Source organism: Gobius niger (assembly GCF_951799975.1).
Source record: "Gobius niger genome assembly, chromosome: 14".
In the NCBI taxonomy this organism is placed as follows: Eukaryota; Metazoa; Chordata; class Actinopteri; order Gobiiformes; family Gobiidae; genus Gobius; species Gobius niger.
This window is the reverse complement of record NC_136865.1, coordinates 4,122,309-4,148,858: the sequence shown is the minus strand read 5'-3', so window position 1 is coordinate 4,148,858 and position 26,550 is coordinate 4,122,309. Positions and strand designations below refer to the sequence as shown.

At 42.5% G+C, this 26,550-nt stretch overlaps 1 protein-coding gene across 1 annotated transcript in view; it reads right to left on the bottom strand.

The window, feature by feature from the left end:
* The window catches only part of rftn1a (raftlin, lipid raft linker 1a), a 163,669-nt gene extending 149,813 nt beyond the window's left edge, over positions 1-13,856 (bottom strand). The window contains exon 1 of the mRNA XM_079571254.1: positions 13,616-13,856. The gene's annotated coding sequence lies outside the window, so the exon portion shown is untranslated. The remainder of the gene's footprint in view (positions 1-13,615) is intronic.
* Positions 13,857-26,550: the final 12,694 nt, after the last annotated feature.

The window sequence follows — 26,550 nt, the reverse complement described above, 5'->3', positions numbered from 1 at the left end:
AATAGAAAGCTGCTGGTTGGAGGCGAATCAGATCCACGACGGTGAAGCGGATCCGCCGTGATAGTGCGCCCTCTGCTGGTACGAGCGTATCCATGACGGTATTATTCTCTACTTGCACACGACCCATGATGCTTTGCGCCTTGGGGGGGTAGCTATGACCTGGAGGGCCTTGAGTGCGAGTGAAGCAACAGCCAAACAATGATGAAAAAACAACTTCTGCTGTGCTCGTAATTGATCCAACAATCAAAAACGCGATCCGGAACTACAAAGCTCTGCACACGAGGTTAAAACGAGCTTTTTTCAACAATCGACTTTTCAAAATCAGTAGATAAAAAGGTACAGATGTTTTTAAGCTTTGGTTTGTGGAATTTGATATTTTGTTAAAGGTAAGGAAGATTAATATTAGTCTCCTCCCACCAAACGTATCAAAAGCGTCAAGTGCAGATGCTATGCCGCAGATGCTATGCCGCAGATGCTATGCCGCAGATGCTATGCCGCAGATGTAAACAATGGAGGATTAGCTTCATGTGTTGTGAACCGGAGCTACAGCAGCTCTGGGACTTTTACCGAGACACACAGCAGTGTTTCTTTCACCTAAATACCCAGGATTAAAAGCGGCAACAAGAACACTTATTTCCATGGCTGGATCTGTGCTGGGAATGTGTTTGGGCCTCGATAATGCCCTGAGCATTCCCACAACAGAAAGCTAATGCTACGAGCTAAAGCTAGGATCGATGTGCAAACGAGAAATATGCACAAATACAGTCAATAAAACCATCATCTACTTAAAGAACAGTTTAAAATGATCACATCCTGAGCTGGGCTGGCTGATTCTGAAGTTTATTGCTCATATTTCCTCTACAACGGGTCGTACCGCCTTTGCTCTGCCCAATCCCGTCAGACCTTGGAAGCTAAGCAGGGAAGGGCCTGGTCGGAACTTGGATGGGAGACCGTTTGGTAACACCAGGAAGCCTAGCGAATGTAGTGAGTGAGTGGTTGGTGGTGGTCGGAGGGGCCGATGGCGCAGACTGGTTGCCTCGCTTCTGTCAGTCTACCCCAGGGCACCACTGAGTATGGAGTGAACGAATAGTGCAATGTAAAGCGTCTTTGAGTGTCCAGAAAAGCGCTATATAAAACCAATGCATTATTATTATTATTATAGCTGATCGGTCAGCACCCGATCAGCTACTCGGTCAGAATTGACCTGCCAACTAGCAGCTAGCTGGGATAGATTCTGTGAAAACAAGCAGCATATTATACACCAATAGTGTCAATAAAGCCGGTAACTACATAGAGCAGCCTTTATGATGATCACACACTGAGCCGGGCTTGACGCATTTGTGATTTATTGCAGACTTTTCATCAACAATGAGCTGTAGTCGATTACAACACGCTAACGGGGGTAACCTCAAATATCCATTGTCCACCGGCACAAATAATGTCCCTCTATTCAAGCGTATAGGCTGGATATAGGCTTCAAATCTGGAGAGATCCTGGCATAGACCATGGGGGTGTAGTTTAAGATCCATAGCACATGGCAGTAGCAAAGAGGGACTCATTTAATAAGCCCCAAAACAGCAGTTATTTTTCAGGCAAGAGCGACAAGTGTCTGTCTTCAATAAGCACAAGCGTCCAACTGGGGAAACCAGAAAAGCATGCCGTCTGAACGCAGAATTGTCAGCATATTTTGTGTTTTACAATGATTTTGTTAGGGTTAGGTGAGGGTCGTGAGGGAGTTACTGACTCCTCACATACGTTACGTAGATCAACATCAGCCTTTTCCTAAAAGCTGATTGGTCCAGATCTGCTTTTCCAGCAAAGGGCGCACTGTCGTGGTGGATCTGCAGCTTTCCCCTACTCGCTTTCAGCCACTCACCAGAATCCCCGGGCTTTCACGTTGACCAATGAGACGAGCTTACCTGTGGACCTCATTTTGCCAACTAGGAGTGGCTTTCTGTTCCATTCAGGAAGGGAGGGGAGGAACTTGATCGTTTACTGACTTTCAAATTTCACTCTCACTCTCTCCTCACTCTGCCGTCTCACTTTGATTGGGCTGCAGAACTAGCCTGAACATAGTTGATGCCGTTCTGTATCTAAATAATGACTGAGAAAGCAGGAGAAATGCAGCATTGTGCTTTTACTTCACCGTGTCTGAACACCCCCCACACCACAAATCAGTTGAGCCCAACACAGCGGCTTCACACGACCGAGGAGCGGCCACGTCAGTGAAATAAGTGGATGGCAAAGCGCAAAAGTGAAAAAGGGAGGCATTAGCCGCCCATGGGTAAAAAGTGGATAAAAAGATCCCATTTATTATGTCGAGGAAAAGCATCCAGTGTTGAGTGTTCACTGTGACAATCCCAGATGACAAAAGCGCACATTTTACATTGACACTTAAAGCATATCCCGCATATTCTCATTTCAGATAAACCTAGCAAACGTAATTACTTTGCATGGTGCACATTTTGATTCAAAGTAAAAAAAAGAAAAGAAAAAAAAAGCACCATGAATGTGAAAAGACTGTGAATCTATATTAAGATCTGTGACTCACACTTCCTCTTATACAGTAGTTCTAAAAGCATATTTTCACAGAGCTCTGCGGGCACATATAGAGTCTGAACTAGACGTCAAACAGCTCACTGTATTCTTTCAAGGTTTACGCGTCCAGCAGCAAGTCAGATTTAAGGTTAATCGATTGCCACATTTTTTAATAACTGTGATCATCGCGCTAGAAGATAATCACTAAATCTGTCGCTCGTAACGTTCCTCTGTGAATTATGGTGAATTATTACACCACAAGGGGGCCCCGCTCCTAATTATTGCAAGATTTTGGCAGAATGAGTGAGAAACGCCGCCGTCATGAACAAATGAACGAGGTGGATCTGAATAACCTCACACTTCATCCTCCCCAGGAGAAAGTCAAGTCTGAGGTGTGGGATTTGTTTGGATTGACAGCCCTAAGATGAAACTCCTGCGTACAGAACAGGTGGAAGAAAAGAGTCTGTGGCGAGAGCCAACGCTACGAGGTGCAGGTACGCTCACCTGAGAGACAACCGCCCCGCAAACAGACCGACTCAGTGGAAGTAACAGGACATGCTGAATTAAACGTACTTCAGTCAGAAGCTTTCTCAAAGTTTGTCATCTTTGCTCAGGCGCTATCTGAGCCGTTCTGCTCAAAGTGTGTTTATCAGACGAGCTGAAACTGTAAACCAGGCCGTAAATGGAAAGAGAAGGTTTGTTTTTTATTGCTGCCAGCAGGAGGAGCCCCAGTCACAATCTTCACCAGCTCTGTCTGTGTTTCATTTGAGCGATCTAATTCTTACAGACATCATTTCAACTTATACAATGTAAAGTATCAAAGCTGAGGCCCCTCTGAAAATGGTGTGTCTGTTTTTAAGCCACATATATGTCCACTTTAAGTCCATTTAAGATGCATTATGCAACTTTATATGGGAAATGAATGGGTATTTGACCTTTCAGGACCCCAGTGGCTGTGTGGGTGGGTAACATGGCGCTTTACTTTCCGTCCTGGTGGCATCCAGTGCGCTCCAGGACTAATTGTTTTTGGAGTTTTCACTGCTGACTAGGGCTGGGTGGGAATCAATTTGGATTTCCCAATCAATTCGATTCTCTTCACAAGGGCCCGACTCAGTTTTAGTTTTTTTTTTTTTCGATTCAGTTAAGGATATTCAAAAAGTTATTGGAAAAAGAGGCAACTTTTGTGTGAAACATTTGTAAAAGAAGGAGTTCAGGAAAACATGTTACTAAATGCCGTTTGAACCTTTCTTTTGTACTTTTTTTTAATTAAATGAAAGAGTAAAAAATGAGCAATGTCATTAATTAGAGAAAACATAATCAATACATGTTTGTTGTGGCCCTTGGGAGTGAATGCACGCTGAAGGCTTCATTGTCCTTCATTTCGACACAATGAATGCTTTTCAGTGCCCCCTGGAAACTGTACTTGTACCACAAGGCTGAAAGACTGAAGTGCAGGTGCTGTACTGAAACTGCATTTGAGGGACGAGGGAGACGGCGGCTCCTTCACAAAGAGCACTTTGAGATTTTTCCTTCAGCAGAGATTCAGAAAGGCCTCGTCAACTCTTATTTTAATACCAACTTAAAATATTTTTTAAAAAATCAGTGCGTTTTGGCCATAGGTCTGTACATGAAGCGTTTGGAGCTTTCATTGGAAACGTGAATCAAAAGTATCTTTACTAAGGCAATTCAATCTACTTGTTGTCATCTCCAGATTAGCTAATGCATGACGCATCGTCCACATCGCACAGTACACAGCAAAATCACTCAGTTTTTAGCTGTTAGCCATAATGTGTGCGAAGCCTAACGCACAATGACTGAAATGAGTAAAAGTTTGGTTTTAGTCGTCATTTTCCTGGTTTTGTTCCAGCTTAGCTCGGGATGCCTATGAAGCCCAGTATCATAACTGCCCCGGGGCCGCGTCTGCCGGTCCTGGACCAATAAGCTCCAGCCTTAGCTGGTACTGGAGTCACGCTGATGCCTCTTATTGCCTTCCCTCTATAAAACAAACCAAAGGCCTGTGAATAACATACTAAACATATAATGTTATCCTTAATATGAAAGTGACTTCTAATATATCTTACACATTTTGATTCATATTTGTATTGTTAATGCCATACAATAATGATATTGATAAATGATATATTAATTAGGAAATAAATAGGGTTCAAAGGTGGAGAAAATATCTATGTTTGCTTTTAAAGTATCGTTAAGAGTACCGCTGAAGTACTGAATCGATAAGAAGTATTAACAACATCAGTAGTATCGATAAATCATAACAATACCCATCCTTAAGCTTCGCCTTTCTGATGAATAATCAAGACAGTGAATACAAGAATTCTAAATCAAAACTTTATGTACAGTAACACAGACAGATTACTCTTTATTGCTGATCTAAGACTAAGCTAAACGTTTCCTTGTGCAGTGTCACGAGGCGGGTGAGCTCACGGGAGGTTAACAGTAGTCTGTGATAGCAATAAGTCGCAGTCAGCAATCTTAAATACTATTCTATCAGAAAACAAGCCGCTTATACTTTTGCACAGTTGCCGTTCTTTATGCTCTGCTACTATCTCAATCCAACAGCCGACAGATCAAAACTTTCAGAGAACAGCAGGAAAGACTGAGAGCAAATCACTACTGTAAACACTTCATGCGTTTACTGTGAAAACGCATGGTGACTGAACCTGGGCAAAGTTCAGTTTTAATCCTCATTTCCCTGATAGTTACATTTTAGCTTTGTTTGGTCCTGATTTAGTATTGTACGTCTTGTTTTGACACTTATTTCATTAAAACAAAAACAAAAAACAAATATCCTTGCCCATACTGCGTTAAATCTTAAACATATTGTTATATCATTATCATATATCATTATGGTATTTCGGGTCGTCTGCTCTCAGCTTCAGCACTTCCTGCTCCCACTACACCAGAGGAAAGCTCTTCTCTTTGGTCCTCATGGTGGGGAGCTGACGGTGCTGTAACACCACCCCCTGGTGGCCAGGGGCAACTCCAAAAGACACTTAGTAAACAGGGCTCTTCTGTAGTTTCTAGCACTGCTTAAAAGCATGGCTCCAAAGAGTATATATATATATTTTTTAAATTTCTATGACCTACGTGACAACATATTTTTAACCACGGTCTTTGTGCATCAGAAATAAAACGTTGGCGCCTAAATCTATGATTTGACAGCCTCATCACCATGAATGGGGCTGAATAGATAATCATTGATCTCTTTAATATTATATCTATGAGCGGAACAAATGTTCCACCCGTTTCACACGGACGTTGTTGAGTGACCGCTGGTGGTGTATTCTTTATCAGCGCTACCTTTAGAGAGGTGCCAGTGATTATAATTACTCTTTACCTATCATAAGTATTTAAACACTTCAAAATGCGAGCTTGTAGGTTTAGACTTACAGGAGCCACTATCTCCAGGACACCGCACTTGCATACAACGTACGTCAGTAAATCTTTAGCCCTCTTTACTCATCTGTGGAAATGCACTTGTCCGTATTCCAGTGCTGTACGGACCTGTCGTCCTCCAGAGCCACAGGTGAACTTTAGCTGTGTGGCTAACTGGCCGCGTCTGAAACAGCGCCCCCCACGTGGTTTTCTTATTGTTGGACTGTGCTCTATCTAGTATATACAGTATGGTTTGTTCTGTATGAGTCACTGAGCAAAAGCCTGGTTCAACCATTATCTGCCTGCTTAGGGTTAGAATTAGCGATTGCACATGCAAATCTAAAATCATATTCACATTTTACTGCATAGTTACACCCCTACCGGTTACTGCAGTATCCAAAACCGATATCACAGCACAGCCTGACACGCCACTGTAACTTACGCAACCAGACCTCAGTCCAGTGACAAGATTATCCTATAAACCTTCACTTTTTCCTTTTTTTCCCAACCGTTCCCCTCAGCCTGATGGATGGTTGCGATCTTGCTCCGTCTCTGAAGCCCTTTGAGGCAGTTGTTGTTGTTGTACTGGACAGAACCTAAATGTATTGCCCCGTCTCTAGCAATAAACCCTTTTCTCCATCACAGTGAAGATTCTTAGACCAATTCTCAAAGTGTTCACAATTCAACTCCGTGTGACACATCTGCATATCCAGTGGAAAAGGTGAGGAGGTCAAAGTAATTAGTAAAAACCCTCTGGTCATTATTATTCAGGCTTTATCCTCCTGACTTTGCCACATACTTCTTTCCTTTATAAATATATAAAAGGGTCAAAGATAACGGATTGACACCAGTCTGGGGTTTTTACGAGGGCAGTTAGCACAGGGCCTTGAATTTTTAGCACCATCCGTGTCGCGAACCGCTATAAAACACCAGAGAATACGAGACGGTATTGCCTGGGCCGCCCGTGATGCACTGAACTGATTTAAGCCGGGCGAATAAAAGTGTCAGAGCTGACTAACCGTCTCATTCACTGTTGGCTTCTGCAGCTTTCTGTTTTTTTTTGTTTGTTTTTCCCCCCCCCACTGAAATTCTGATAGCGCTTGTATGTCTCTGCCATAGTTTCAAGGTTTATTAAGGCTGGAATCGCAATTTCAATGGCTGCACTTGGCAAACCAGAGGCGGGGTAAGTATATACGGTAGAAAACGTGCCCGCCGTGTGGTTCAGAGCGCGGCAAACATGTTTGGAAATGCAGCTTATTTTGGTGTTCTCTCTAAAGTGAAGAATGTGTTCAATCTCAATACATGACGGCAAAAATGCAATGCAATTGTGCCATGGATGAAACAACCGTAAAGTTGGCGGGGTGTCGCTAATGTCTTTTTCTTCATGCAGGGCCGTGTAAAACAAACTGCTCAGGGGTCCTGTGCCAGGCAGGTTTTTACCACCGGGCCTTCTTCTGCTCTGGCTTTTCGCTGCACGGGTTGGTCAGATTTACCCCAGATCTGGCATGAGGGACCCGATATCGAGGAAAAACAAACAGAAGCAAAAAGACATTTCGGACATGCGCCAATGACCTCTGACCATTGAAATGAACCTGACGCCATCTTAAAGCAGTACTAAGTAACTCTTCCCCCTAGAGGCCATAAGCACAACTGCAGGTGTAGCAGCAAGTTACGATTTTTTAACTTATTAATTGTCTTGGAGAGTAAATACTACGCTGACAGGAAAGGCGAAGGGAGAGAGGGTTACTGTGCATCCAATTATACAACGGAAATATTTTTTTTCACTCAAACTTGGCTGTAAATACTGTTCAAAGTGACGTTAGCCTGCAGTTAGCTTTGCCCGTTAGCATGTTAGCTTCTTCTTCGTGATTCCATTAGTGTGTATTGCTTTCTCCGGACCGGTGGCAGTGAAGTTGCAAACATGGTTTTCTGGCCAGAGACACCAGGGGGAGATGAAAAACCCTCCAATCATCCCATAAACACTTGTATTACCCCCACAGGGACTACGGGAAGGATTTATTAAGGTAAACACGATACTTAGTACTGCTTTAAGACGACCGGGACTTGATGTAGACCAGTGGTTCCCAACATCAAGGGGGGCACCTGGAAATTGCCTGGTCAGAGGGTCAGGTCACAAGTAATATTATTTGAGCAATTTATATGGTTAAAGATCATCAAATATGACTGAGAAGAGACTACAGGTGCATTAACACTCCTATGTCGGTTTATTTGTTAGAAATAAATAACTATTAATAATACGCAATAGAAATTACTTTCATGTTTTGATACATTGGGGGCGACGGTGGTGCAGTTGGGTCGTCTCATAATCGGAAGGTCGGGGTTCGAATCTGTCGTTGTGTCCTTGGGCAAGACGCGTCACCCTCCAGTGTCTGCGTACACTGGTGTATGAATGAGTGTGAATGGGTGAGTGGTTCGCTACTGTAAAGCGCTTTGAGTGCCTAATGTAGGTGGAAAAGCGCTGTATAAGTTGAGGCCATTTACCATTTGTGGGGGCCACAGTTTTGGACTGGGGGGGGGCGGGCCGACTACAGCAGCATTGGAGGCTTCAAGGAAAAAAGGTCGGGAACCACTGATGTAGACTTTCAGACTAAGTCCCAAATGTCCTTCTAACTGCTCAGCTCTCCCGCCTTTTGGTCAGGATGGACAATGAGGAGATATTACCAAGTGGTCTCACTGAAAAGGCTAACAGATGATCAGCAACTATGATTAGTTTACTGGTTTAACGAAAGACAATATAGAAAAAAAGAACACTGACATATTGTGTAAGTGCTTGAAACACCTTTATACCTGTGGCAGTGGTGCTGTTCGAAAATGTGCTATGGTTTAACTAAAGAAATCACAGAAACGCCTTTAGCTTTGAGCCTGTTCCTACAAATGCGCACACTTGTTCACCAACGGCTCCCGGACCAGGGTTAAACTGAACGTTCTCCCATACAACTGAACAGGGAGCCCAGCGCCCAAAGCAACAAAGAGAGAGGTATGTTTTGTCCTTTTCATGGCATTCATACAATTTCTAAATCATTAACATGTTATGAGATACTGTTTAGTGATGTGTATCCGAAGAAAAAAACTAGAGGCTAATTTGTATCTACAGCAGGAGGTGTCCAAACTTTTTTACTGAGAGCAGCATATTGACATGTGTACAGCATGGAGGGCCACAGATCGGTGGTCAGTGCATTGAAACATTCAACTGGGTGTAGTTAAGAGACGTTTAAACCGTGCCCCACACCTTTGTTTAAACTTGGACCCATAATGCTTGCTATGTCTCACAAAAAATGTTACTGTTTGAGGTTTTAATTGTGTGTAATTATTAAGATTGCAGTAAAAAACACCACCTCTGGTGATATGTGCCAATAAAAGTCTGAGGGCCACCAGAAATTGGTTTTAGGGCCGCATTTGGCTCCCGGGCAGACTTTGGACAAGCCTGAACAAGGGTCTGTACATTCATGAGTGATTTCTAACTGGGCTTTGACCTAAATCTGATCGATGGGTCCTTCATAATTTGCAATGTTTGGTGGCTAATGCTAATGGCTATAGAGTTCGGGAAATTACGCGGTTACCATGGAGATCCGCCATCTTTGCAGCTGTTAGCATACATTTACATTGACTGACATTAGCTACAAACAGTATAAAAAGTGGAGGAAATGGCCGTGGACCAACTCCATAAGCTGCAGAGTTACTGCAGCTAATACGTCTAACACACTGTGGTGTCCAAGTGTTTTAACTCCAGAATTGTAACTTTTAAATCTCCATTAGTTTACAATCGCTGCTAATCCCATAATGCTTAGCGATATGACATCCCATTCCCGAACTCTATAGGAAAAATGTGTTGAGCAGGCTAATGGACTCTGAAAAGTCTCCCGGACTAGCCGACGTGCTAACTGTCCGCACACGTATGGATCCAACGCCGCTTCTCCTTTTCATTTCTACGAGTTTATCCATGTCATTTGGAACTTTTACAGCTAGATATTTTACTAGCGTTTGCCCACTGAAGTGTGTGAAGAATGGTGTGGACTGTCCTGTGTTACCATGGTTATCAGCTGCGTTACAAAGGTTTGTATGAACCCCCCTTAACCGGTCAGACCTCGGGCTTCAAGATCGCCATGATTTCGTGGTTGCAAAAAAATCATGATTTGGGAAATCACGATTGGCAGGTTGTATAGTCTAAACATTAATCCTTTCTCCATAAGGCCTTTTGTTAAAACAGGCATCAGCAAGTCAGATTTACTGCTTCACAACACAATTTTAAATCCCAAATACTACATTTTTAAGATTGGCACACAAATCAACTTGCTTCATATTCAAAAGCATGTTGCACAACGGGCAACTTTGGAACGTGTACAATTTCAATGTCCCCTGTCTCTGACCTATGGTCTTCCCCAAACCCCTCTCACCCCTCCCTGCATTTATTTAATACTCAAAGGTACGTCAACTAATGCCCGGCGTCCTCCGCGTGCACATGAGCGGATCCGAAAATGCGAGGTGACAGACCGATTCCCGCCGAGTGCTCTCCCCTCCCCTGTCACCATGTTTATCTGATGATGGAGGGGGATCGGAGAGGGAGGGGGGTGGGGGCACATTAAACAGACTGATAAAGCCAGATAGACAGTCAGAAAGACAGACAGTGGAGAGTGTCGGTCGGGCCCGCCTGCAGGGAGGGCCCCGAGATCCCCCCTCCCCATGCAACAAAGTAGTCACCTCAAATAGCGCTTTAATGAGCCCGCCGGGGTTAGGATGAAAAAAACAAATTATGACAGTGATGTATTAGTCTGTCGAGGAGTCTACTTTGTGCGGTTGGAGCGAAACAAAAGGGCCCCGGGCATTAATTCACTCAAGTGGCTCTCCCCAGATCCATCACTGGGAACTCTATTTGGAGCAAGTGTAAGTAATGATTTACATGATATTAGCTACTGTTTCCCGGGCAGCTGTGATAAACTGGGTGCCACTCAGCGCTAATGAGGGACTTTTTTTTTTTTTTTTTTCTCTCCATAAGCTTCCAAATAGATTGCGAGCGCCACGGAGCGGGGCGCACAAAGACGCGACGTGACTAATTGATGCCTTTTTACATATTTGTGAGCGCAGCCTACCTTGAAATTACATGTTACTGGTTCAGTCTTTTTGGAGATGGGTTTGGAGTGAGGGGTGGAGGGGGCGCGGACCGGAGCGCACAGCGGATTTAGGGACCCTTATGCAAATAAAACAAACAAAAAAAAGAATGTCAGGATGGTAAGAGGGACTTTTTGAAGGGGACTGCTGGTAAGCAAAAGGCACATAAAGGTGTTATGGTAGAAATATAATGTGTAATCTCTAAACTAAGATGGACAATAGACGACAAAGTTGTTTATTAAATTTGAACTCTGAAATAATAGTATAAAAAGTCTTGTAATTAAGGCGGTTTTGGGCAAGTTTCACCTGGAAACAAACAAAAAGAAATGAACGGTCTTAATAAGTGTCCATTATTGCACTTTTTCAATGCTTCTCCCGAGATTCAGACGGGGAGTAGAAACTTCAGTGGCCATTATTTCAAAAATAAAGCCTAGGCATTAATTCAACCTGGGAGACTAATTCCAGCATCAACAAACCTCCAGCAAATGATCGCTTCCGTGGGGGCCACACCTCCACCTGAGCCCATCAGCGTTGGAGCCGCACCTCCGTAGCAGCCAATCATCGCCCTCGGTCCCGCTTTTAAGCCTCCAGCAATCATGGATCGTTCGCTTTCCAGCTGCGCTGCGACCCGCCTCCGCCCCCTCTCCACCTTTTCCGCCTTCGGCTTCTACCTGCTACATCTTCACAGGTCTCCATACCACCACCAGTGTCCAGGCTCCAGGGGAAGACATCCCTAACTCTAAGCGTTCGTCCATTTGGACATCAATGCATACATCGATGTCTACTGCCGGGGTCTGATCGCTAAAACAAAATACATGTCAATAAATCTTCCTAATTGCCGCTTTTGTCTGTCTGAGTCTATCCAGGTGGAATGCATATTACTCTCCAGCTCTTACAACAACACGGCACAACAAGCAGTGCTCTAGCTTCACAGAAAGATTGACCCGGTTCAATCCCCCGGGTCACAGCAGTCAAGTCTCCCGTTTTAACCAGGAAACTACCATAGTTTACACTTCTTTCCCGTCAGCCGTTATTACTATTATGCCATAAATACGGAAGATACATTTTTTTTTAAATCACATATAGCTTTAGTGACGCTGCTTGAGGATGTGTCGATGGGGTAAACTAAAGGGAAATGTTTGTTGGAGGCTTTATTCATGAAATTTACAATGTGCAAAACACTACAGACTATAACAGCACAGTAGGTTTTCATCAAAAATACTAAACATTTGATGTCATTTTTGCTCCATTCAAGTCTATGTGAACCAGAAAGCGGTTGAGAACTAAAATAGTCGCCTATTTCAATAATCCATTAGTTCTTGATTAATTGGTTTGTCATTTCAACCCTATACAAAAGAGAAGGAAAATTCTAATTTAACAAAAAAATCCACCTCTCCGAACTGAACTCCCTGAGTGGAGCTGTCATTATGTTAGAATAGCCGGCATTGTTCAGTTTTGGCCGAGAAATGACTGTATGTGAATGTGCATATTCTCCCCGTGTCGAAGTAGGTTTCTTCCGGGGTACTCCTGTTTCCCCCTACCTCTAAAAACATGTACAATAAGCTGTCAGGAATGACTGTTTGTGTGGGTCATGGCTACAATCCGGCGGAGTTTCACCTGTATTCATGAACACGCACTGTCACGACCAAAGAAACAAATACATTACATTTCCCAGCTTCTATACTTCGGTTATCAATCACAATATATTTTAAATCATTCCTAACCTGATTTACGTAGCTTTGAACCCCAAATAACAAGTTAAATTAACAATATTATTATTATTATTTTTTTTTTTTTTCGGATTAAACCTTAGTTTAAATAGAAAGGTACGCACATTTTACGCACAAAAAACGGTTATTTATTATTACATTATTATTTTTCATACACCTTGATTTTCAAAACGGTAGAGGGCGCTCAAAGTGCAGTCGTGGATCTGCAGCGGCTCCGGTCCGCAGATCCCTAACCGATCCGAAGCCCATCCACAAATCACAGGCGCGCGCTCGGGACGCACGTGGTCGGGCCGGTGCTTGCGCGTGCACGGCGGCGGTTTAAGCGAACGGGAAATGATACATGACGGGACGCGCACGCGGAAAATCGCTTTCCCCGGCGGACGGACGGACGGACGGATGGGAACGACGCGCGCGCGCACACATTTAAATACGTTTGCCATCCATCTCACCCCCCCGCCGCCCTCCTCCCGGTCTTTTTTCCCCATCTGCGCCCGTCACGCGCCTCTCGAGTTCCACTTCACCCGGTGACAGGCAGCGCGCGGCGGCGTTATTCATTCCGTTCCGCCGCGCGTTTAAATGGCACCGCGCGTCACACAAATCAAACTGGAAGCGCGGTGTAAAATAACGCCGTCTGTCGAACCGTCACGTCTGCGCCGCCCACCGTGATCGAGGACCTCGTTTCCATCTCTCAACTTTTTTATTCTTAAAGCAAAAAAAAAAAAAAAAAAAAAAGTTACGTTCATCGCCTCTGGTTGTGGATGAAATAAAACCACAAAATGACACTTTGGCGACACGCTGACGCACGGTGTTAACTTGTTACTCACCGGTAGATGCGCAGAAGTCTGAGCGAAGGTGTTTGTTGTTTTGGTTTTGGTTTTTTTTTAGGAAAGGCAGAGCTGGATCACGGGCTCCCTTCGCGCGCAGCTGGCGAGGCTTCCTCCCGACGCGCTTCACGGACGCTGCGAAGGAAAGCGGATGGTCTGAATGAGGAGAGCGCTGCGCGAACGGTCCATTTAGGCAGCGTTTAAGTCCGGTCCCTGTCGGCTCAGCTCACAGGCAGCGTGTGAGACGGAGAGGCAGGCGAGGGAGGGAGGGAGGGGGAGAGAGAGAGAGAGAGAGAGAGAGGGAGTGAGGTTTGGCACACGCGCGTCCCCTCTCCAGCCTGGTCCAATCACTCGCTGCTGCTGCTGCTGCTGTCGCTGGTTGGTCAGAGATACACTTTTCAATTCCTTTTGCACGGGCAGACAGCTGGATTCACACTCGCGTACTGCGCAGGGTAATTACAGGTTAGAAATGGCACAATGGCGATGCTGTGTGTAAAAGAGACACCACAAAGGGGCTCGAACTTTAAAAAAAAATCATTTTCAGTAAAGAGTAAATCTTTATTAGACAAAATCTTGACACATTTTGTTCTAGCTCGCCCACAATTCAATTTAACCTCTTAACTCCCACCTGAACCGAGCATTTTCTCCAGTTTGGCTTTACCCAAATGAAAGACATGAGAAGGTCCCGGGTTCGACTCCCACCAGGACGGGGCCTTTCTGTGTGGAGTTTGCATGTTCTCCCCGTGTCTGCGTAGGTTTCCTCCGGGTACTCCAGTTTCCCCTACCACTAAAAACATGTGCAATAGGTGAAACCTCCAGCCAGGAGATTCTGACCATCAGCCTGGCTCTACATCATGGCCACTGCTCCTTACGGGTCGCCCCAGCGGCATCGAAGGATGGGTTAAATGCAGAGGACGAATTTCCCTACGGGGACAATAAAGTATACAAACAACAGCTGCTTGAAAAAAAGCGTCAAAATAGCGAGATAATGAGAGTAACGAGAGTGACAACACAATAATAATCAACAAAAACATGATTAAAAGAGGAATGAGTATAAAAACGCAAAGAAACTCACAAAAAACAATGAAAAAAAGAGTCAAGGCAATACCAATATAAGGAAAAAGATCCGTTTTGTAGGTCTTAGCTTTCAAATGTGGCGTGACTCGGGCCTATAGGATGCAACCTTTTAGATTTGGGTAAAGAATAATATGGCGGGTGGTGAGAGGTCAAGCAATCTCATAACTTAAAACAGTGATTTTTTTTTCTCATTTCTAAACAAAGATATAATAAAGGTCTCTTGGCTTTAGGAGGATCAGTTGGGCCGCATGTGTCAAGGTCGAGGTCCGCGGGCCGAGAGGATTTAATGTGGCCCTTTGAGGAGCATGAATTCCCAAGTATGTCAAAAAACAAAAAAAGTAGCCCATTCCTGTGCGTTGTGGAGTTTTAACGAAACAACCAGTTTGCTCACTCCAGCCACTAGGGGGCAGCTTAAATTTTAAAAAGGAAAGAATTCCACACGTGTCCAGCGGAGGACACTGACATAATAGGAGATCAGGATATAAACAGCCTATTATAGCCATGTGGTAAATGGTCAGTCAGCCCCAGGGCGGCTGTGGCTACAATAGAAATTTACTGCCGTGGAGTGTGGAGTGAATGAAGTGAATGACTAATGCAGAAAAAAATGTAATTATAAGAAAGGGTCTGCTCTTCTGGGCCCTTAGAATCGTCCTAACCTTCCACCCCCCTATGGTGCCCATGACGGGAACCCCTGGAGGTCCTCAAGGACTTAGCAGGGGGTACTTGGAACTATTTCATATTGAAAAACTGAACACCATTACAACATTGCTTTGAAAGGAAAAGCTGCTATATTTTTAGGTTAAAAAGTATGTTTTCTTAAAGAGTATTCTAGGTTTATTTTGAATGCACATAGTTTTTATTGCTCACAAATACAGTGCCTCTCGAAAGTATTCATACACCTTGGACTTTTGCACATTTTGTCATGTTTACAACCCTAAACATAAAGATTTTATTTTGATTTTTTACTGAACGTTCACACACAAGCAACAGACAACTGTGAAGTGAAAGCAAAATGATTCATGATTCCGTTATTTTTCAAAAAATAGAAAAGTGAAAAGTGGGGCTTGCATAAGTATTCATACAGCATGTCACAAAGCTCCAAAAAAGCTCACGATAGAAGCTACCAAGCTCTTCCACGTGTTCCCTATTTAAATAAAGTTACGTGAAGTGTTTTCATGCGAAGTATATTTACACAGAAATGTAGCATGTCGATTTTATAAGCAGATAAAAAGGGGGACTATATTGTGAGGCGTAATGATACGAGGAGTAAAACGTCCGCGCAGTAACTCCTAAAGGTTATTGACGGAAGTGAGCGGGGGGAAGTCTTTAGGAGGAATCCATCATTCAGAAATGGAAAGAGTAAAGCACCACTGCCAACTTACCAAGACACGGCCGTCCACCTAAACTAACAGACCGAACAAGGAGAACACTGGTCAGAAAGGCAACCAAGTGCCCCAAGATAACTCTGGAGGAGCTGTGAAGTCCTGCCGCTGAGCTGGGGGAATCTGTACATGGGACAACTATAAGTCGTATCTACACAAATCTGGCCTTCATGGACGAGTGGCAAGAAGAAAGCCATTATTGAAAGGAGGCCATAAAAAATCCTGTTTGAAGTTTGTGGAAGTCATATGGAGGACACCGCTCCATGTGGAAGAAGGAGCTTTGGTCAGATGAGACAAAAATTGAACTTTTTGGCCCAAATGCAAAACGTTATGTATGGAGCAAACCTGACACTGCTCATGGTCCTGAGTGCACCATCCCCAGTGTCTAATATACGGGGGGGGGCATCATGCTGTGGGGCTGCTTTTCCTCAGCGGGGACTGGGGAGACTGTAAGAATAGTTGGGAAGATGGATGGAGCCAAATATGGGGAAATTTTGAAGGAAAACCTGCTGGAGTCACAAGAGAACTGAGGCTGGGGCGGAGATTCACCTCCAGCAGGACAATGACCCTAAACACAAAGATAAATCTACAATGGAATGGTTCAATAAAAACATATTAATGTGTTAGAATGGCCCAGTCAAAGTCCTGACCTAAATCTGTGGAAAGATCTGAAAACTGCTGTTCACAAACGCTCTCCTTCTAATGTGACAGAGCTTGAGTTGTTTTGTAAAGAGGAATGGGCTAAAATGTCAGTCTCTACATGTGCTAATCTTGTAGAGTCAAACCCCAAAAGACTTGCTGCTGTTATTGCAGTAAAAGGGGGTTCCACAAAGTATTCATTCATGCTGTATGAATACTTATGCACGCCCCACTTTTCACTTTTCTATTTTTTGAAAAAATAACAGAATCATGTATCATTTTGCTTTCACTTCACAGTTGTCTGTTACTTGTGTGTGAACGTTCAGTAAAAAAAATAAAATAATAATCTTTATGTTTAGGGTTGTAAACATGACAAAATGTGCAAAAGTTCAAGGTGTATGAATACTTTCGAGAGGCACTGTAAGTCATGCCTTTCTGAAGAAACTGCAACGCTCTTCGGGTATGGAGGAGGCAGAACCACTGAAGGGTCCACAAGAAAAAAGGTTGGGAACCGCTGACTTATGAAACATCACTCTGTAAACCTATGCCTATAGTGAATTGTATGATCCTAGTTTAGTCTCATCATGTTGCCTACACAAAAACAGACTTCAAAACTCAAAGACTATGAAGTCTTACTGAAATGGTCTACTTTTACCTTCTGCCCTTGTGAACTATTTGGGTCACTACCTTTTGCTTCTGTTTGAGTAAAACGATTTTTGAATTAAAACACACAGGGTTAACACTTTCCAATCCACCTCAGTGAAATCTGAGTAAAAAATAAAAAGGCATAAGAGCACTTTGAGGGACGTGTGTTTTGGGCCGAACGTTAGATCACACAAAGTTACAATCTCACAATATGACAATGGCCTGAGTTTAAAATAGTTAATCCCACACACCCATTTGCCAGTCTCTTCAGTTTGCTGCCTTTAGAGACGGTCTGCGGAGTCTCCAGGCCAGGTCCAGCCGACTGAAAGAACAGCGTCAACGTCTTCCAACTCCGTTTTGGACGCGTGCTTGGCTAAGGAAGAGAGTTCACAAGTTTGTACAGCCTTTATATGTTTAACCTCTTAACCCCCGCCGGAACCGAGCACCGTCTCCAGTTCAGCTTTACCCAAATCTAAAAGCTTCTGGACTGGAGCTCACAGCCTACAGACCAGAGCACCGCCTCATTTGAAAGCTAAGGCCTACAAAACTGATCGTAGCATTTTTGTCACAGCTTTTTAATCGTGTTTTTGTCCCTTTTTTTTTATATACCTCATTTTCATCACGTTTTTATCTCTTTTTTGTTGCTTTTTTCATCACTTTTGTGTTTTTGTCCCTTTTTCATTGTGTTATTGATGCTTTTCCGGCACATTTGTCGCTCTTTCACCACTTTTTTTGCTTTTAGATTTGGGTAATGCCAAACTGGAGAAAATGTGCTGGGTTCATGTGGGGGCAAAGAGGTTTATTCTTTTTAGGAGTAAACAAATTACTACTTACTTTATGTACATATGGTTTTTTTTACTACTAAGTCCTACCAAGGTTACCCAGCCTGTTTACAATTTCGGGTCTCCTCATGAGAATTTATATTTCATAAGGAGCTATCCGGGCTCGTTCATAATTCAGGACGGTCTGACTGACTGCGGCGGTGGGCGGGGTTTGGAGGGTGGTCACCCGGACAGGACCAGACCCCTGGGGGGAGTCGCACGGCTAGACTGTGACAAAAACAAAGGGAGATGATGGGGGCTTGTTGCCAGGCAAGACTGGCACTACTGCCACCGCCGAAGGCAGACGACTGGAACCGGTGGCAGGAGAACTGGCAGAGGAGCTCCAGGCGCGAACTGCAGGCAGCACAAAAACAAGGCATTAGTGTGTGGACAGTGTTCAGTTGGATTTAGTTTGAGTCTTTTGACGAAAATGATCTTTTGTTTTTGGGAAGATTTAGTCAAACAATTCTAGTTTTAGTCTAATAATAATCAAACTGAAGTGCATGTAAATTTAGCAAAGGTGGGCAGAGTTGCCAAAATATTTACTCAAGAATAGCGTCACTTTTATTATTAATTTTAATTATATTAAATTAATTACAAATTAATTAATTATATTATATAAAGATATATTATATAAATATGTATATTTTTAAATAAATATATTACATAAATATATTAATTATAAAAAATAATTATTTTAATCAAGTAGAAGTAAAATGTGGTCATACCGCCTTTGCTCTGCCCAATCCCGTCAGACCTTGGAAGCTCAGCAGGGAAGGGCCTGGTCAGTACTTGGATGGGAGACCGTTTAGTAACACCAGGAAGCCTGGCCAATGTAGTTGGTGGTGGTCGGAGGGGTCGATGGCGCAGACTGGTTGCCTCGCTTCCGTCAGTCTACCCCAGGGCAGCTGTGGCTACAATTGTAGCTTACTACCACCAAGTATGGAGTGAATGAATAGAAAAGCGCTATATAAAACCGATGCATTATTATTATTATTAAAATGTACTGCCCAAATAATTATTCAAGTAAAAAAGTACTAGAAAACGTTGCTGTGAGTACCAAGTGACTGAAGGTAAAAGTCTGATTTCAGTAGTGACATAAACAAAACATGAAATAATGTGACAATTGTAGTAGTTGAAGAAAATATTAACATTAATGAGAAAATACCATAAAAACATAAAAAGAAATCATGAGGAATAGCGTAAATACAAAATGCACTTACTTTACGTGTGTCAAAATGCAGATTTGGTTACTATTCAGTAAGAGTACAAATACTTCATTTCAATATTATTCAAGTAAAGGGGGCAACACTTTATAACTATGCATTTATTTAACCTTAATAAATTATGTCCTAACACTATAATCATGAACAATTCATTAGTCAAGTGTGACTAACACTTTACTTTACTACAGTTAATACCTAACTCATAACAGTTCTTCACATACTTGACTTAGTCATTGTTAAGTAGGTAATTGTGACTAACACTTGAATCATCATTCATAATTCAATAATTGATATTGATAATTCTAATGATCAACAATTCATTTGTTAAGTGTTAACTCAGCATTTATTAAGGTTAAATAAGACGTAGTTATTATAGTGTTACTGTAGAAGTAATAAACACCGTATGAACAAAAAAACTACTTGCAAAAGAACAATTACTTCAAAGATGCCTAAAAGGGACTAGACGGAGTTTAAAAATGTTAAAATTCAGTATTTTCCTCCCCCAGATGTTCGATCCATGTCCTAATGTATAGAATGAGCTCAGACCTGTTAACTGCCTCTAAAATCCTGCACTGTCACTCAGAAAGGTGTTACTGTGGGTCCAAAGTGCCGTCATGCACGAGCTTAACATAGAAGCTGCAGTTACACGTATGACCTAAGGTGGCAGTAGCGAGTATAAAATGGCTAACTTGCTTCTAGCCCCTTTAAAGCCACACTGTGTAGAATTTGAACCAATAAATAATATTGAGATACAATCATTTATTTTATGCCAGATACTTTCAAAATTGAAAAATACCTCCTAAATGTAAAAACATTCACGTGCCTTTGCGGTGAGCGGCTCAGCTCTCCTAAGACATGACGAACTTTACCGAGAGGGGGGTCGTCTCCATGGAGAAGTTCTCATCCAAATCCAGTCTTTGATCACCCACAGTAAAAAGCTGGTCATTATCTGCATATTTTGCGCTGAAGGCAACAGTATAGTCCAAAATGTTACACAGTGTGCCTTTAAGTACATGTACTTGAGTAACTACCGCTGAAAGGTATTACTATACATTGACTGCCTGACCAAAAAAAAAAGCTCTAATATTTGGTCCAGAGTTGTATTAATTTTTCACCAAAATCTTGTATCAATGATGGGAGAGTTTGACCACTGTGCAAAACCTCCTACAGCACAATCCCCAGACCCTCACTGAGGTTAAGATGTGGAAGCTGTGGCGGCCGATCCGTGTGTGGTTCCCTGAGCCCGAGTCATTCAGGATGTTCAGGTCATCGGGCACAGCTGCAGTAGACCCAGTATTTTATTCTATTAGTTGGGAGTGAAAAGCTTCAAATGAAAATGAAAGATTAAAATATAGAGAGTAACAGGCAACTGGTAACAGCTTTTCTCCAAAGTCTCTCCAGAAGTCTCTGAAAAAACACTGCAAGATGTTTAAAGCAAAAATCAACATATCACGGATTACTATGATCACATACATATTTATTTTTTGACAAAATGATTGAAAACCCCCCCAAAAGAATGAACACAACAAACGCACCCGAAACAAAACAGTGCAGTCCCGAGGCTCTCTGAACAAATGAAACTGTCAAGAAAAGAAATGAAACAAACTTCCCACCGAACAACTGTGCGGCTCAAACTCCTCGAGTGTGGAACTGAAATACACCAAACTATGGACAAAACAGAAACACGAATATGCCGACACCAGCGAAAAACAAAACTCTGTAGTGCTACTTTCCCCAACAAAACTCCAAAGAAAACCGCAAACCTCACCAGAACTGTGTGAAAATCAACCCCCACAAACTGATCAAGCTACACTTGTCGTGTCCTAATTTTCCAAAAGAATATGGAGATAAAACGTGTCCCAGTTGATTGGCGATGGGGAAATTTGATGTCGTGATTGGACTGGAGCGACGGTACCACAAACGTACCGCTTTTTTAAAACAAACCAGCCTTGGGTGTTGAACTGAAGGCGCCCGGTACGGATGAGCCTTTTCACCCGAACCGGAAACCGCGACTCGAGATGTGAACGGAGAGCCTTTTAGCGGGCGCGAGAAAGAAGCCGAACGACACATAAAAAGGATTCCAAAAAAAATAAATTATTAAAAGATTAGGCATATAAATATACAAAAGGGTGGTTGGGATTAAAAGTCCGGTCCCCGAGGATGGAGTTGGTAAAAGGAAGTGAGAGCCCGTGGCACTGGTGAAGGTGAGGAGGCTGTGGCGATGATCCGGGGGGGGGGGGGAGCTTAAAAGACGGAGGCAGTGATTGGAGTTCGCGCGGAAAGTGAAGAGCTCCGTGGAGATGCATCGGGAAATGGAAAACCCAAGACTTCTAAAACGTCAGCGTTGTTTCTTCTTGTTTTTTCCTGTGTGGCCTTCGAATGGGGGAAACAAAAGAGAGAAATGTCACACTTTTTCAACACACCAGACATTTGAAACATTTTACGAAAGGATTTTGTTTTGCACAGTTGATTTACAGCCTTTGAGATTTGCAAATTCTGATCATTCCAACTGACCTTTCGCAAAAGCCCCGCCCCCTTAGCAATTGAATGCTAGCTCTGCCGTTATAATATGGGAGAAGTAGGGTTGTGCGTATAAATATATATAAAAAAACATATAAATGTCTTTGTCGATGGAATAATTTGAACCATTTTGCATTTAAAATAACTTATATTTGAGCAGCATCAGCTTCGTGGTTGTATAAGCTACGCAGCGGCGGAGTGATCTGCTAGAAAATAGTCCCTCAAAATGCGATCATTCATGTGATACAAGGTCAGTTTTATTCCAAAAATGATTCTATGGACACAGACATTTATATGGTTAGTCTGGTGTTATAAGTGATTTGCCTCAGGTGCTCTGTGGAACGGGTCACACTGTTTTTTAATGCAGGCTAGCTGATACCATAGAAATGCACTAGCCTTGCACTAGCCTGACTCTTCAAACATAAGAACTGCATGAATTACAAAAAAAAAATATCTCCAGAAATCAACAACACTCTGGATAACGAGGAAACGAGGCCCTAAGTCAAAAATCCTGAAAGATCCCTTTAAAGTACTCACTTGAACCCTGAATAAAATTGTCGAAATAAAGGATCTGATTACTGCTGCAGTACCAGGTCGAAAGTAGTTGGTTATTAAGCCGTTTTTCACCTAAAAATTCTCAACAGAATGAAAGTAAACCGATGTCAACTGTATAGTTACAATGTATCCTGGCCAGTTTTGACATTGTGCTGCTGTTCTGCTCCTCAATGTGACAGCGGTGACCGTTATGTTCATGAAGGCAGAGACAGTGTTGAACCTGACGGTCATCGGCCAAATCCACTACAGTTTAAGCATTTGTCTATGAAAATGCAAAACAGTTCAATAGAGAGTTCAAATTAAACATATTACAATAATGTCATGGTAGATCAGAATAAACTAATATATTTGAGAATTCTAAAATGTAGATAATACAGAGCAGACGGAAAGAAACAGCAAATATATATCTTAAATAGGGCTGAACAATAGACAAACTTTCATATCTTGATATTGATACAAGATATCTTGATATTGATACAATATATCTTTCAGCCCTATTTTAAAAGGGGATTTTCTTTTGTCGCGGTATAGAAATCGGTATTGAGAATCGAGTTTTATTTTTAGCATTGAAATCGACTTTGAAATCTTTATATTGTGACAGCACTATGGAGAGGTGCGTGTTAGTGACTTTATTTGGTGAAATATCAGCACAATATCCTCCAGATCGAGGCAAGATGCAAGGTGCAATGTGCAATGGAGGCATGTATTTAAAACATGTAAAGGAGGGAACGCTATAACTATGGAGGCAAAAGTCCCATTCTCTACTGAAATTCTCTACCTTCACAGAGCGTTATTGTGGAGGTAGCTTGCTAAACCTTCAGGTGCTGAGTGCACTTCTGACTCCCATCTGAAAGCCCACTCAGGCTAAAGACCTCTGTACCCAAGTGTAGGGCTGCTCGATTATTGAAAAAATAATAATCACGATTATTTTTGTCATAATTGAAATCACGATTATTCAAACGATTATTTGTTGCCTCCATCAAAAAAATGACAAAAATCCATTAAAAAAGTGACAAAAATCCATCAAAAAAAGTGACAAAAATCCATCAAAAAAGTGACAAAAATCCATCAAAAAAAGACAAAAATCCATCAAAAAAGTGACAAAAATCCATTAAAAAAATGACAAAAATCCATCAAAAAAAATGACAAAAATCCATCAAAAAATGACAAAAATCCATCAAAAAAGTGACAAAAATCCATCAAAAAAATGACAAAAATCCATCAAAAAAGTGACAAAAATCCCCCCAAAAAATTTTTGGGCGATTATGCTAATTTTGGAATCGTTTACTGTTGTAATCGAAATCGTAATCGAATTTCGATTAATTGCACAGCCCTACCCAAGTGTAACTGTAACGACCAGTCGTCCCAGATTTAACCTGACATGTGCAGGCGCATTAAGAAAGTAAACGTGTCAGACATTACAGCAGCAGAGTCATCGGATGGTGAATAATCTCACCGTGGCTCAAAAGTTAGCAGGTCCTGTTTTATAGTTTGTTTTTTGAGAAAGAAATGGGAGAAAACGGGGCATTCCTTTGTATGGAAGGATATTGGATAAAGTCTGATAGCAACAGTTGCTATGAGGTATGATTGGACAATGACCATTTGGGGGCGGGGTTTTCCAAAAGGTTAAAGAGGGGGTATTATGCTTTTTTCAGCCACATAGCACCAGTCTATAGGACACTACAATGATGACGAAACCTTCTGTTGGTCTGTCAATGCAGTAAATTAGAATAACTGCCTTGTATAAAATTGCTCTTTCAAAATGGCGTTAGCAAATGACTTGAAATAGGCCTCTGTCTCTTTAAGAACCTCTGACCCTTTCCGACACGCCCCCTCCACACGCTGTCTGTGGCATCACAACAACACTCCGCTCGTTGTCTCAAGTATTGAAACTACGATCGGTGCATTTTAATTTTTATTGTTGGAAAGGACCTACTGTTTATCACTTTGTGAACAATGGCCACACAGGATATTATTTGGAAACAAACCTTCCACACCGGACGCTTGGAAGGGGCTCTTGCCTGAAAAATAACTGCTGTTTGGAGGCTATCTCTTTGCATCTGCCATGCCCTATGGATCTCTAACTATACCCCCATGGACGACACCAGGATCTGCAGGAGCCCATACGATTCAAAGACGGACATTATCTGTGCAGGTGGACAATGGTTTTTCGAGGTTACCCGTTAGCTTGTTATAATCGACTACAGCTCATTGTTGATGAAAAGTCTGTAATAAACCACACATGTGTAAAGCCAGGCTCATTGTGTGATCATCGTAAAGGCTGCTTCGAGTAGTTGCCGGCTTTATTGACGTTATTTGTGCATAATATGCTGCCTGTTTTCAATTAATGTTGTGAAGGTGAAGGTTGTTAGCTTGTCGCAGCTAATAGTGCCTTAGCTCCGAGAGAAACCACTCGGCTACGACTCACTGTAGATGAAATGTGAGCAATAAACTACACAATCAACAAGCCAGGCTCCGTGTGTGATCATCATAAAGGCTGCTTCAAGCAGTTGCCTGTTTTAGTGACGTTTTCAATGCATAATATGCTTGTATTCAGTGAATTTTCCCGTTAGCTTGTCGCGGCTAGCTTGTTAGCTCCGGGAGAAAACCACTCGGCTATGACCCATTGTAGATGAAATGTGAGCAATAAACTTCCAAATCAACAAGCCTGGCTCCGTGTGTGATCATTGTTAAACGGTTCTTTATGTGTGTGGTGGTTTTATTGACTTTATTTGTGCATATTTCTCGTTTTCACGTGATGACTCGAGGTTTAGCTTAGCATTAGCTTTCTCCGGAGGCTCTGCGCATCATCAAGGCCCAGCGCAGAACCAGACACTGAAATAAGTGTTCTTGTCACCGGTTTTAATCCTGGGTGTTTCGGTAACAGAAACACTGATGTGTGTCTTTGTAAAAGTCTGCTGTGGCTCCGGTTCACAACACATGAAGCTAATCCTCCATGATGACTCTGTTTACATCTTAGGGCTAGACACTGCGGGGAGGGGGTTCTGCTGAGGAGCAGTGGTTGGTTACTCGGCTGGTGACGAAAGGTCGGAGGCGTATCCTGGAGGTCGAGGGCGTTTCCTGAAAGGAATCAGGCGTTTTATCCCTAAAATGGCCGCCATCAGAGTTTCTACAGATTACTCGAAAATACGTGAATGTGCCAAGGCAACACTTTAGGCATGGTTTTAATGAGGGAATGACTTAATAACATGATGTAAAGCTTGAAAAAGTCGATTTTGCATAATAGGCCCCCTTTAATTGTAATTTTGTGTTAATTAAAGGTGCATCAAGCAACTTTTTATGCAAAAAAAAAAAGAAAGTTGTTAAAGTTGTTGCATGGGTGGTTAGCTTAGCGCCTTCATTTTCTTTTGGAGTTTCTGGACCTAAAAAACAACTGATCCTAGAGCGTCAAGAGGATAAAGATGAAAAATCAAAGCACTATGTGAACCACCCATACAACTGCTGGGTCAATAAAATGTAAAATATGAATATTTACTTATTTTCCACATAAAAGTGACATAATGCCCCTTTAAGACTGCACAATTATCAACGCACCACTTTCATCACAAACTAAAGTCTCCGCTGTTTTAGGAGCGAGTCCATCTGAGTCTTAGAAACATGCAGCTGCTGTACACTGAAGAACCAAACAATGTGCACGTGCTTCATGTGCTTCTGCTCGAGTTGCACGGCATCATTCAGGGCAGAAAGTATGACGTTCAAAAGAATCAGATGAAGGTAGAGATAGAAAACACAAATGACTAACACGCTGCTTGTGCGCGATGTGACTCCACCTCGACACGTCCTTATCAACACTGGCTCAACAAGGTGAAAAAGTCAAATGAGCGTCGATAAACAGATCAATAAGAGAAATCATCTATGGCATTGATGAATAAAACCACATATATTCATGTTCGTGCATTTGGGTCTCAGTGTTGAAGACCCAAAGAGCCGAAACGCGTTGGCAATTTTACCTTATCTAGCCATGTTTAAATAAAGGCTTTTTAATATTTCCACCTTCGGAGTGCCTCAGTTTGTTTGATTTTTAGCTGAAACTGATCCCTGCACTGAAG